This window comes from Periplaneta americana, chromosome 2 (assembly GCF_040183065.1).
Source record: "Periplaneta americana isolate PAMFEO1 chromosome 2, P.americana_PAMFEO1_priV1, whole genome shotgun sequence".
NCBI lineage: Eukaryota > Metazoa > Arthropoda > Insecta > Blattodea > Blattidae > Periplaneta > Periplaneta americana.
The window spans coordinates 154,655,825-154,669,725 of NC_091118.1; the positions used below are offsets into that span (position 1 = coordinate 154,655,825).

The 13,901-nt window shown below is 30.4% G+C and overlaps 1 protein-coding gene across 1 annotated transcript in view; it reads right to left on the reverse strand.

The window, feature by feature from the left end:
- LOC138694712 (homeotic protein antennapedia-like) overlaps window positions 1-13,901 on the reverse strand; it is a 1,006,890-nt gene that overhangs the window by 460,040 nt on the left and 532,949 nt on the right. The gene's annotated exons all lie outside the window — the stretch shown is intronic.

The window sequence follows — 13,901 nt, forward strand, 5'->3', positions numbered from 1 at the left end:
GAAAAAGAAAAGTCCAGGAAATGAAGAATGGATGTGAAATATATTAGTCCACAAAATGATTAGATAATATGAAAAAGAGAAGTCTACAAAATGAATAATGAATGTGAAAAAGAAAAGTCCACGAAATGAAGAATGGATGTGAAATAGAGTAGTCCACAAAATGAGATAATATGAAAAAGAGAAGTATACGAAATGAAGAATGAATGTGAAAAAGAAAAGTCCACGAAATGAAGAACTAATGTAAAAAAGAAAAGTCCACGAAATGAAGAATGAATGTGAAATAGAGTAGTCCACAAAATGATGAGATAATATGAAAAAGAGAAGCCTATGAAATTATTAAATGAAGAATGAATATGAGAAAGTCGAGAAATGGTGAATAACTGTGAGAAAAAAAAGGTGACTAAATGAAGGATGAATGTGAAATGTCAAGGAAATGAATAATGAATGTGAAAAAGAAAAGTCGACGAAATGGAGAATAAATCTAAAAAAAGAAAGTGAGTGAATAATATAACTAGAAGGATAATGTGGAGAGAAATAATATGAAAAATGATTTATGAAATTAAACTAATCATGAGTTAAAGAAGTAGAATGAAGATGGAAATGAGAAAAATTACATAATTTGTAAGTCAAAAGAAAGAAATGAAGCAAGAAGATCTATGAACCACAATTTGGAAGCTAATTATTTCATAACCTCTAAGCAGACCTTTGTCCATTGCCTGAAAGCACTCTTAATAAACTAATTATTTATACCCTTGAGCAGTAGCTTCCACCAAATTGAATGGAACAAAGTATAATCTTATTATACGTAGTACGGTATTGCCTCAAATCAGGTGCTGGTTATTTTATTGCCCCTCATAAAGAAGACAAAGCCTCCTAGGTCCTTGATGGAATCCTAATGGAGCCAGAGGTGGAGTAGAGGACAGAAAATCTCTGTATGCTACCGAAAAAGCGGGTCTCTTGTCAACTTTCTCCTAAGGGTAGCTGGGTTATTGAGGGGATCCGGGCCGTCCTTTACTCCCCCCGTCGTATACACGGTAGCTGGGACACGCTGGAAAAGATCTCACAGCTTCATTACCAGAGGACAGACAGCAGTGGTGACAGCTCAACTATCTTAAAAACTACGACCAGGCTAGCTACATCGACCACAGGACACAGGCCATTACATTAGACTGTAAGTACACTAGGATTTATTTCCTACAAAATTCTTCTATTGTGATTGTGGTTTTAGTATTAAAAATCTGTCGTCAGTTATGCATAGACCTACGAAGTGTGAAATCGGTTAGAATTAATTTACTAAGTTACCGTAACGACAAAAACTCTTTCATTCATAGATACTTTTATACAAAAAAAAAGGTAAATTAAAATCCATCTAGAAAGGAAATCATAATTACGATAATGTAATAAAAGTTTTAAATCATAAATCTCTATATCTAGAAAAAAACTGGCGAATGTGAAAAAAGTGAGGTAAAAATAAATTTGTAGCCTACGAATAAAATACTGCACATGAAAAGAATACTTGCAAATTTTATTAGAATTGGAATTAAGATGTAAAAACTGTACATATATTTAAAATTCCAAAGGCAAATTTATAAGGAAATGCAGTGGACAAAGACAAGAAAAATAATCTAAAAACGGGAGCAAAATAATAACATAAGTAATTAGATAAAAACGAAAATGTCTGTTCCCTAGTAAAAGTTTAATTGCATTTCTAAAAGGCTGCAAAAATACCAATAAAACCAATCTTATTAGGAACTTTACGAAAATGAATATATCCAGGAACTTTACGTTCCAATAAAGTTAAAAAAGCAACCTCAACCATAAGAAAAATAACTAACGAAATAAAAATAATAAATAAACCAAAAACTTCCTTCAACATAAATACTATCTATTGAAAATATCTGTATTTAAAGATTCTAAATCCATTGCACTTATCTGCCAAAATAGTAAATTAATAATAATCATAAAACGAAAATTATTCCAAATATCTGATCCTCCCGTACTAAGATATAAAATTAATTGTAGATAGAAAGCAACCTGGCTCTCGCGGGTCTGAACTCAGATCATGTAAGATTTTAAAGGTCGAACAGACCTAAACAAATTGAAATTCTACACCCAAATCACCTCAACAACATATATATTCAACGAAATAAAATATTCAAACAAAATAAATAATATATATAAACTCTATAGGGTCTTCTCGTCCCATAAATAAATTTAAGCTTTTTAACTTAAAAATTTAATTATATTATACTGTATGTTCATAAAAGATACAAGTATAAGAAAGACAATTTATAAATTCATAATACTTCGAAATTTTTCACTAAGGAGTCATTGAGAATAATATTTTTAGCTTTAGTACAATCATTAATACAATATGATATAATAAGTTGGTGTGGAGTAGCATCATCTGTACTTAATCCATTAATTTTATTACACAGAATATTAACAAAAATTTGTCTAACCAAAAATACGGATTACCCAACAAATTTAATTTATACAGATTTTTAAAGTTATATAGTTACATATAGTTTACCAACTTACTACCACAGAAATAAAATAAAACATAAATCTAATTGACATGCATATCGTACTCGAAGACAAAAGTCCACTTTCCCATTAATTGAGCCTAAATGTCATACAAGTGCAGCACTTAAACATGGTGCTAGTTTCGGCCCAAGACTTTGTAATAAAATTACAAACCATTTTCCAAATTTGAAATATTTTAAAATTGAACCTTTCAAAAATTAATTCATAAAATTATTCATGATATATAATATTAACAAATGTGTGTATTTCTACCTTTTTATTTCTGTCGACTATATTCATGGTTTTATTTAATATCTCTGGCTTCTGTCTGATTGTCAATTTATATTAAATGTGTTTTACTCTCTTTTTCTCTTTCTTCTATTTTTTTTTTTTTTTTGCTCTTATGTGTTATTTATCGGTTTGAATTAAGTTAATTACTGTATTTAGTAAACTGTCCTTGTAAATTTTATGTTACATTATTGGCTAAGACTACACCGTACACGAGCCTGGCTCTTACGGTAGTGGCTAGAAACATTTTTGTTTTATAATTTTAATTTGAACTCACTTCGCCTACTAGCTAGCTAGCTAAATAAATTTAATTTAATAAACAAGTGCAGTGGAAATGATATTGAAGTAATTATACGAACGGGAAGGTCAGAAATGATATATAAATGTTTGCTGTATTAAAAATAAATTCTATATAATTAAATATCAGTAGTTTGAATAATTATTTCAGAACATAAAACTGTCTAAATCATATAAACACTAATAGCTAAACAATTTCAATGGATAACAATACTTATTATGATTTTTATTATGTATATAATTTTGTGGAATTACTTGCGCTATATTAATAGTCCCCACGCGTCTAATACTACGATAAAATCGATTACAATTAAGTCAATGAATATATACTGTATGTTCATAAAAGATACATTTACTTATATTTGTACATTGGAATACAATAAATATGGCGTAAAGAATTTGAAGTCATTAAGATGGCTAGGACCATTCAGACCTTATTATCTACACGTAAAGAAAAGTTTTATCTAAGAATAACGATAATCTACACTAATAATAAATCTGTAGCCGAAATTTTTCTGGTAATTTTCGCTTTTCCAAAAATAATTGGTCCTAACATGTATAATTAACCATCCTGAAACCGAAAATCGCTTTTTTGAAATTTTTGTTTGTATGTCTGTCTGTCTGTCTGTCTGTCTTCCTGTCTGGATGTTTGTTACCTTTTCACGCGATAATGGCTGAACCGATTTATATGAAAATTGGAATAGAAATTAAGTTCGTTGCAACTTAGATTTTAGGATATATAGTATTCAAAATACATTATTTAAAAGGGGGTTATAAGGGGGGTTGAATTAAATAAATCGAAATATCTCTCTTATTATTAATTTTCATGTAAAATGTTACATAACAAAAGTTTCTTTAAAAATGATTTCCGATAAGTTTTACTCTATCAAAATGTTGATATGACTGATGTTTAATGAGATAAATGGGTTTTAAAATTAAGATAAGAACGCCATCTAAGGAGCTGTAATGAAATAAAAACAAGTGACTTCGTCTATAAGGTGCCTTGGACAACAACAATCGAAAGCTATTAAACATAGCTTACAGAGAATGTTTCTGTGTTTGTATGAAGTAATATAGGAAGATAATTAATTACTAAATGATATGTCAATCTTCATTAAACTATGGTTCCAGTAATAGCAATTAAGAAACACCAAATGAGTGGTCTCTGGACCAAAATGATCGCATTTTAATTATTTAAATACAATTTAAATTAAGTAACATATTAAACGATTTATCCTTCCATCAAACACGAATGTTCCCTGGATCAAACGTCCTATTTTAATTATGTAATTACTTTATATTTATTTCTAACAGGTGCAGCGGAGCGCACGGGTACGGCTAGTATTATATAAAATTTCAGTCTATGTAACTAACGCAAATAATGATCCTTTTTTCCTGTAAATAAGATTATTAATGTTAATGATGGTGATAAATTAATTTCATTCTCTTTTCTTTTTCTTTCGGAATGTGTTTAGAATTTACATACTTTATAATTGTAATCTGCTTTAACATATTGATTACTGTTCTAAACTCATCTATTCTGAATTTAAAGTCTGTAAGTTTAAACAATTAAGCAAAGATAAAGTATTATCACAAAAAGTATGAACATAATGTTCCACATAAATACTAAATCAAATAATACGAGAAAGAAGATGCATTTTTAACAATAGAATATATATATATATATATATATATATATATATATATATATATATTTTTGAACTGGTAATGGAAATTACGGGAAAACGGCTGAACGGATTTTAATAAACGGCCCCTCATTTTGAAGCTTAGAACCCAAAGTTTTTCGGAAAAAAAAAAAGTAGTTTTCAGTGAAACGTCAATTTTCCTACATAATTTTACTATTTTCCATAATCCATCTGTCGTCAGTTTTGAGAACTAGCTAATTGCATTCAGGAGAAGCGAAGCGAGCATCAAATTGGCCGTGTTGCATTTCAGAATAAAACAAAACACACACTACAGTAAACAATATTACACGAAGGCCATGATCTCCAAGAATTCTGACATATTTAGAGCTCAAATTAAATTGGTTATTAAAAACTTAACTTACTAAAAATAATTTACAGGTTCGATTCTGTGGTGTGTAATTTTCTGGATACAGCTATGTATTGGATATTAAAAACTACAAAACTTGAAGTGGTTTGATGACATTATTACTATTAGAAATGAAATATTATTGTAGTTAATGCCGTGATGTGACTATTTTTCATTAATTATACATATTAATGCTATATTGATGATATGAAAGTGAAACGTTTTGGGGTTATGTAAGTAGATGTAGAGAATAACTTAAATTAGATTTTGATTTCTATATTTTACTGAGTGGCGGCTATATAGTATATATAGTATATGTTACTGACAGCTATAAAACTTACGTAAGATAATAATATTATTAAAAATCAAATATTTTTATAGTTATTAATTAAGTGGGGTTGGGTCTTTTTCATATATTTAATGGCGGTGTGGTGTAGATATTTATATGCGTGGTTCTCTTCCGTATTGGCTCGAGAGAGCGTATCTTTCATGATTATGGAAGCAAATAACTTTCAGAATGTCTGGTATTCTTCATTGTAAATAAATCTGAAAAATGTTTACTTGAACGTCTAATGAACTTAGTTTGCAGCATTTGCTGCACAAGCCACTAGTGTAAATCTAAAACACAGTTATCTTTCCATTACACGGAAAATATTTCAGAAAGCAAAAGCCCTTTTGTTAAAATAAAGAAAGAAACAATTCACGCTTTGAAGCGAGCAATCTGTCCCAAGCATCTAATCCTTAAGTTTTCCCTGGAGATAGAAGTACCCTCGACTGCAGGAAAAAGAGATTCTCTTAGCGGCATCCCCCTTTGCTCGCTAGATCAGCTATACAAGAATATATTGGTCTGTGTTCGGCTCCACACCTTTATAGAGCACTCTTTTGTCTTACAGCGATCCTGCCAATAGTTGCTTGGTTACTCCTTAGGGGCTTGCGATCCTGACCGCACTTACATTGAAAAGCCGGAGGGGAAAAGTGAAAAAAGATTGTATTGCTTTAAGTGCATGATAAGGAATGATGCTCGGTGTAAATAAAACAAGTGAATTTTTCCTTCGTAAATTCCGCACTTTGGAATGGAAAACATGAAGTGCTTCCGCTGCATGCGACACTCAAGAAGAATTTTAAACAATTTTTTTTTCGCACACATGCGGAGTTCTAACTTGTACCATGAAGCCAATCCAAGCACAAAAGTTATTATTCTGATGTAAAGTACAAATCTTAGAATAATATAATCGGCCTATACAAGATGAACCGTAAGTAATGCCATTAATTTCAGCGGATTATTCTTTGAGATATTTCAAACAAAAACAATTAATACAATTTTGCTCGCTTTTGCTTCCTTTACGAGATAAAAATTGTTTTATAAGCTTATTAAATATTTAATAGCGTGTTTTGGGTAATTCTCAATGTGCTCAGTCAATTTACGAGAGCATTGTATTATGATAATAAATGATTGAAAGAATTTTAGTTTTATCCTTTAAATGTGCAGAAATTTGATCCGAACAAAATAATGTAAGAAGATAACATTGAGAATTAAATGGAGAAGTAGAAAAATGAATAGAAGAGAACTATATAAGTTTACGTGTCATTTAAAATAGAAGAATAGACCTATAATAAAAATAATTTCACAGCACAGATCTAAACTAAGGCTGCTATTACACTACCAGAGAATATGGTAAAATATTTTATCAAACATAACCTAAAATTAGAGACAAAAGCTCTCGACGATTTGTTGATACTAATATTTACGCGTTAAGTTTATAGCACCATGAATGAAGAACAGAATTATGCTTGTTTAGCTACAATTAGTTCAATTATTACACTATGCATTTTACTGAAAAAGAAACATCTGGGGTTAAACTCCTGATCACAATACAAATACTGTGATCAGGAGTTAAACCATGGATTGAAGGACGTGATAAGAGAACTTATTGAAAGAGCTACAATGCGAGGACTTGAAAAGTCATACAAATTATTATAAATTATTATTATTATTATTATTAAGTTATTATTATTATTATTAAGTTATTATTATTATTAGTATTATATAATGTTAATATTATATTATAAAATTATTTATTTACATTTCATTTCCTTCATACTCCGATATCAGAATTTGTGTGATGGCAACAGCCAGTTATATTTGCGTTCCGCCATATTTGTTTAAAGTTATAGAAATGTTTTATCAAAGATAACAAGCTGCACTTACATTTTATAAATGATCTTTTATCAAAGAAAATCCATTACACTGTCATATATTTTATTATTATTATTATTATTATTATTATTATTATTATTATTATTATTATTATTATTATATTTTTTATAAAAGATCTTTGTCAAAGAACTTTGATAGAGTAATACCAGGCTTAAGTATCTACTGGTCGTTATACAACGGTGTATACGAAAGGAACAGCCAAAAACCATAATTTTGAAGCAAATATTGCTTGCAGTCCACATGCATTAGTAACTAATTTTATATCAGTGTACAAAAGAACCAAAAAACGAATCGCAAATCTGTTACCGATATCGGAATATCCCGTCCTGGGATTACAGAAGTTGAGACCAGTAGAAGAGCTGGGAAACCCTTGAACAATTCCATCGTAACGGTCCATAAAATTCACACATCATCACTTCAACCTCCATTATAGGAATCTTGTACGAGTCAAACCCGATGCTCTGAGCAAGCTTGGAGGAAATTCTTCCTGGGTCATTTATTGAAGAGATGGATGGGAAACAACCACAATTGAAAAGGATTATGGCTTCTACATCTCTCAATCCACTCCCTCTTCCCGTCATTTCCTTCCTTTCTTTATTCTCTTACATTAAGTTCTACTACTTCGTAAGATGGAAGTCTTACGGCTAGGAAAGTATCACTGTAGCCACGATAATGTGAAAAACAATGGCCGTTGATTGAATGGAAAACCGATATCAAAGTCAACGCTATAATATCAACTATGTGCTTACAGGAAAGGGAATATTGCTATTACCTCTGGAGGACTAGGAAAAGTTACAGTTCAATTTCCTTTACCTAATATCTAATTAAAGAGCGCGTTGTTGTGTTCAGATTTAATACATAAATCTATACGTCATATCCATGTTACTCTTGCTAAAAAAACCGACTGAAAAAAAAATCGTATCGCCACGATAATACTGACTAAAAAGATGACATGGAATTTACAGAATCCCAGAATATGAATTTGTTTAATTGTTTTGCATTTTATTGTTATTTTTTAATATTAAGGAAGTGATTTTTCGTCACTTACTTGCACTCCAATAACACTTGACAAATGGCAGTACGTGTATGCTAAAAATGTTAAGTATTTTCACAATTTGTATCTTAAGGGGTTAGGTACAGCTTACAGCAGTAAAATTTTGGAAATATTCAACATTTTTCCTCCATTACTGTCTCTTGTACAATAAGTAATGAAAGTTGGTATGTGTAAAACACGGTCCTTCTGCTACATGAAAAAAATATTTTTACGATTTAAAAAAATTATATATATATATATATATATATATATATATATATATATTTTCAAAATTCAAAATGTTGGCAGTTCACTGTGCAGTGATGAAGCGTTTCCCTCATAACTCATAAAATTGTTAACTTTTTCATGTTCTCTCTCTTTTATTTTATTACTGAAACTCATGTTTACAATATCATGCTCTTTCAACTACATTCCTTAATATATTTTTTTTTTATTTTGTGTTAGAAGAAAATACTGATATTTGACCATTTTTTAAAATGAACTTACTTTTTATCAGACAATCTATCTGTGATCTTGCATCATATTGTAGATATGACATGCATAAATACACACAAAAATTTTCACTACAGAATGTTGGATATTTTTTGAGTTATGTGGGAAACGCTTCATCACTGCACAGTTTTAAGTTTCTTAGCACGTAAAAATCCGGGCCCTAGTAAGGTACCCGGGGGCATTAAGGCCCAGCATGTTGTAAGGCCTACTACCTAGTTTGCCATTAGTAATGCAATTTTGCAAAAGGGAGCAACAGCTCTTAATGCCTAATTCATCTTGCATTCGAGTGAGGTATAAAGGAATTAGATTCTCGTTCTTGTTTGTAGCTGACTGGTGGCAACAAGTTATGTGTGATTATTTCTGCTTTCATTATAAAATTTTGCAAAATTTAAGTTGATATTTATTCGTTATACTATATGTTATTAGTATAATATTAAACGCACGTTATTGTGTAAACATTAAGAAGTTTGGGGCTACCATGAAACTTTCGTCAATGAGCATATGGGCACTCCATAAATTAAAATTGGCGCGAAGTAACAGAACAGTAAATAAGGCCCATGAAATAAGTACATGGAAACGCCCACAAGTTCGTAGAAGTCCCTGAACTATAAAGTTCAAACTTTGAAACACAATCTTTTTTGCAAGAAATGAAACAAACCAAAGACTGACAATTCCTAATGCAGAAAGAACGGATGTGTTCTGTCTGCGAAGAGAATTGTTGTAGATATACATGTATGTGTCTCTTGTGAATGCTAGGTGCACGATGAATGTGTACGTCTCACTGAGGAAAAAACTTAAGACTTTGTATGCCCAAATTGTGTTCAATTGACCTTATTTTCGTTATTGTGGTATTATCTGTCACAGCATGATATAAGATTCAGTGACATGATGTTAATTTTCATTGCTCACAGCATTTATGTGTCTGTTTGAATATTTATTTGAAGTAAAATATTATAGGATAACTATAAAAGTATGCTATTTCATTATTTAAAAATTTATAAACGTCTCCATTTCAAAGAAAGAACGTTTTATTCCTTAGGTGGGTCTTATTACCCCCGATTACCTTAATAAGTATGAAATACCAAGATCATCCATCATACTGAACAAAAATTAAAATAATCTGTTTCGAGCGTGAACAATAAGGAAAGTGTTAGTGACTCAAACATAACACTGATTTCTTACAGCAATTTTACTAGATTGTTAGCAATACATTTTCAACAGATTAATCCTCTAATATGTTAGCGTCGCAACGAGATTCTAGAAAAAAAAAATCATGTTTCAACTGCTTGGGTGTAAGAGTAATTAGCGGTCATGTGTTCTTTCGATAAAAGCCTATGTAATGGACCCGATCTATAGACTTAGCCTGCAATAAATATCGGTAGAGAGACTGAGAGAGTAACGGCGGAAGAGAGACGGAGAGACCGATGTCGACACTGTACTCGCAGAGTTATCTCATAGGTTATCTCACTCTTATCTTCAGTTTCTCTGCCGAGATGGAAAGAGACAGAAAATCGAGAGTGGATTTGCCGCTCTCATCAAGCTGCAGGTTAGAGTGTATACATAGACATAAATATCTTACGGGATTCAAATCGTATTAAGCAATCTTCTTTGTTTTTAATCCTTGCTATCCATATACTTCAAAGCATGTAAACGTTTAGCATTTTTATAATTGGTACAAGTAAAATAGTAATCAAGGTATCAAGAGAAGATTTGTTTATAGGTAATGCAATTTATTGAATACATTCTTCTTGTTGGTTACTTTTTTTGTGCGTGTGTGTGTTTAGTTGCTAATTTATTATAGTTATTTACCACTTTATAGAACCGGCATCGCAAGAAAGAAAGTTGTGTTATTTGTGTGCAGCGGTAGTCCGTTGTGTAACAATGTGTAATTTATTAATAAACAAGATAACACCTTTACACCTCAATAAAAACACACTTAGACCACGTATTAATTTAAGAACAATAAATTTATTCTTTCAATAAAAGCACTCCCACATTATCCGGGGAGAAATGAAAACATCGCAAGTAAGAGGATAATATTTATACCCGCATTTCACTAAAAAAAATCCATTCACGAAGTCGAAAGAATCAGAAAGAGAAGAAAGAAAATACGAAAATTTGGGACCTGAAAGGGTGGCGTTTCAAATCCATGATGGTAATGAATAATTATTTATTTCACGTTCATCTTCAACTACAAATGATGTTAAGAGACTGACAGAATGAGACCTAAATTCAGAAAGACTATTATTGTATGACGAGATACATAAATAAAATCTGTTTCACAATCCATTATTATTATTATTATTATTATTATTATTATTATTATTATTATTATTATTATTATTACGTATTAATATATCATTAATTTCTCTCAACTTGTACTGATTATAATATAACTTAATATATTATATTGCGATTTCATAATTTAAGTGGTGAGGTACGCCTGTTCAATATGTAGGCCTATAAATTAAATTCTTCTTCTTACTCCTCTTCTTCTACTTATTCCCTTCAAGTATTAGGCCATATGGCCTGTTACGATCTCACAATTGAATTTTCAATCCAGCGCTTTTTTGGACGACCGAGAGATCTCTTCCCGTTTGGACGATAGTGGAGTATGACTTCAGGGATTCTATCTCTACGCATGAGATGCGGAAGATTAATGCAGTTGTTCCGACAATGTTTTGCGTGATTAATTACAGGTTATAGTTGTAATTCTTCCATTGCATCTTCATTCAATTTGTGATCCCATTTCGTATATCCCGCTGTATATCTCATAAATTTAATTTCATTACCCGTTATTCTGCTTTCGTCTTCCTTCCTCAATGTCCATGCCTCACTGCTGTAACAAAGTACAGGTCTCGCCAAGGTCTCTTTTGTATAGGCGAATTCTAGTATGCCTTTGTAATAGGGAAGGTTTCATAATGTTGTTAATTATTCCCATTGTTTTGGTGTATTTAAAAATTTTCTGTGAAATGTCTACTTCATCGAAAAAAGATGTGTATCCGAGATATGTAAAATAATTTACTCTTTCTAATATTTTTTTATCTAAACAATTTTGTTAGGCCTAGGGTATTTTCCGCAGAAGGTTGTAATTTTAATTTTTTCTTTATCGATTTTCATATCATATTCAATTCTAATTTTGTTAAGTTAAAAATTGAAAGTCGTAATTCATCTTCTGAGGATGCCACCAGAGCTAAATCGTCTCCAAAAAGTAATAAATCTAGTTGTTAATGTCTATAATATATATAAACAGCAACGGTGAAAGGCCGCAACCTTGTATTTTTCCTGTATGAATTTCTGTCTATTGCGATATTTTATTAGCACACCTTACTGCAATTAGATTTGTTTTATAAATATTATATATTTTGACTATAAGTTGTTGTGGAACATGGTCTGTGGCTAATATATTTAATAATTGATTGTTGTTCACCCTATCGAATGAAAGCAATATGTGTTTCTAAGTTGAATTCCCTGTGTTTTTCCATCAATAATTTTAATGTAAAATATCCATCGCAACAATAAATTAAATTAAGGGTACTAAAAACATTTTTATTTCAGTCCAGGTGAAAATGAAGGATATAATTTTAAATCATGATAATTAGTCACAGGGAAGATATGAAATTTCTAAACCCTCCCTGCTAGCTGTAGGCTATGTGAACAAGAATTTTCACGATTCACGTTGTGTAGAATATAATTGAGGAGGAAAAATGTTCATATTGCACAATGTTTTGATGAAATTTTCATATTTTATAAAAATATTCATAGTTTTTTTATATTTTGTACGATATTCCCCCCTTCTTCGTTAAAATTTATTTAATTACTATTGACTCGGGATTTTCAGATATTTTAAGGAGACAACAGAGATATATCCATGAAATACTTGGAAGACCCAAGCAGCACAATCCATTCTATTAAGGTAGGAGTTTGAAAATAATATCAGTGAAATACAAACAAATATTAAACTGCCAAATGTATAACGATACAATATTATGCTCCCATTACATCACGTAATGTGGAGCGATCTTTTTCATTGCACAAAACAATATTAACTGACAGGTAGTACAATCTTTTGCCAGAAAATATTGAAAAAGTTACTTGTATTGTGTTGTAACCAATGTTGAATCCAGCCAATATTCTAAGAAGTAATTTTGTTTGTTCTGGTCAATATAAAAAATTGAGTTATCTAGCTTTGCATTCAGGTAAGGGTTTAATGATTCTGAAAAATTGCTTAGTTATTCAGATTTATTATATTTTACGATAGTACGGTATATTAAATATAGACAATACTATTAATCTCTAACGATTTATTTTGTAAATACTGATATAAACGTGCTCCGAATTATTTAGGAACGAAAATACTTTAGCGCTGAAATATTTCTTATTTTCATATTTCACCAAAATATGCAATTTATTTCGGCAATATATTATTAAAATTGTACCGATCTGTAATTATAATGTTTAATTGAGAATCAAACTTTCGTTTGAGTATTTCAAGAGAAATTTAAGTATCTATGCATTTGTTCATGGATCGTTAATTCGAACATAGTTAATGTCCCAAATGTTTTTAATAGGGTTTTTTCCATAAGATGACATAAGTATGAACACTTGGTAGTAACGTTACGTATGATGTGCATAACATTTTTTCAAGTTAAAAGAGATTTACTACAGTTCTAACAGATACATCAATAACGATGCACTGTCTCCTAATTTCTTTAAAAAAAGACTTCAGTCTTAATTATTTTTCTTTGCAATTCTTAGGTACATATCCATGTGTTTTATAAATCAAAAAGAAGGTCCTCGTTACTAGTAATTAATATAAAATTAATTAATTCGTAAAACTCACTTACCTCCTAGCTACAATAAAATTAAGAGATAGGCCTATAGCCTAAGAGGTTAGAAAAAAAAATTCATTTTCAGAATTTTTTTAGGAAAATGACTTTAATGATTCGATGTGCTTTAAATAATGTTCTGCAA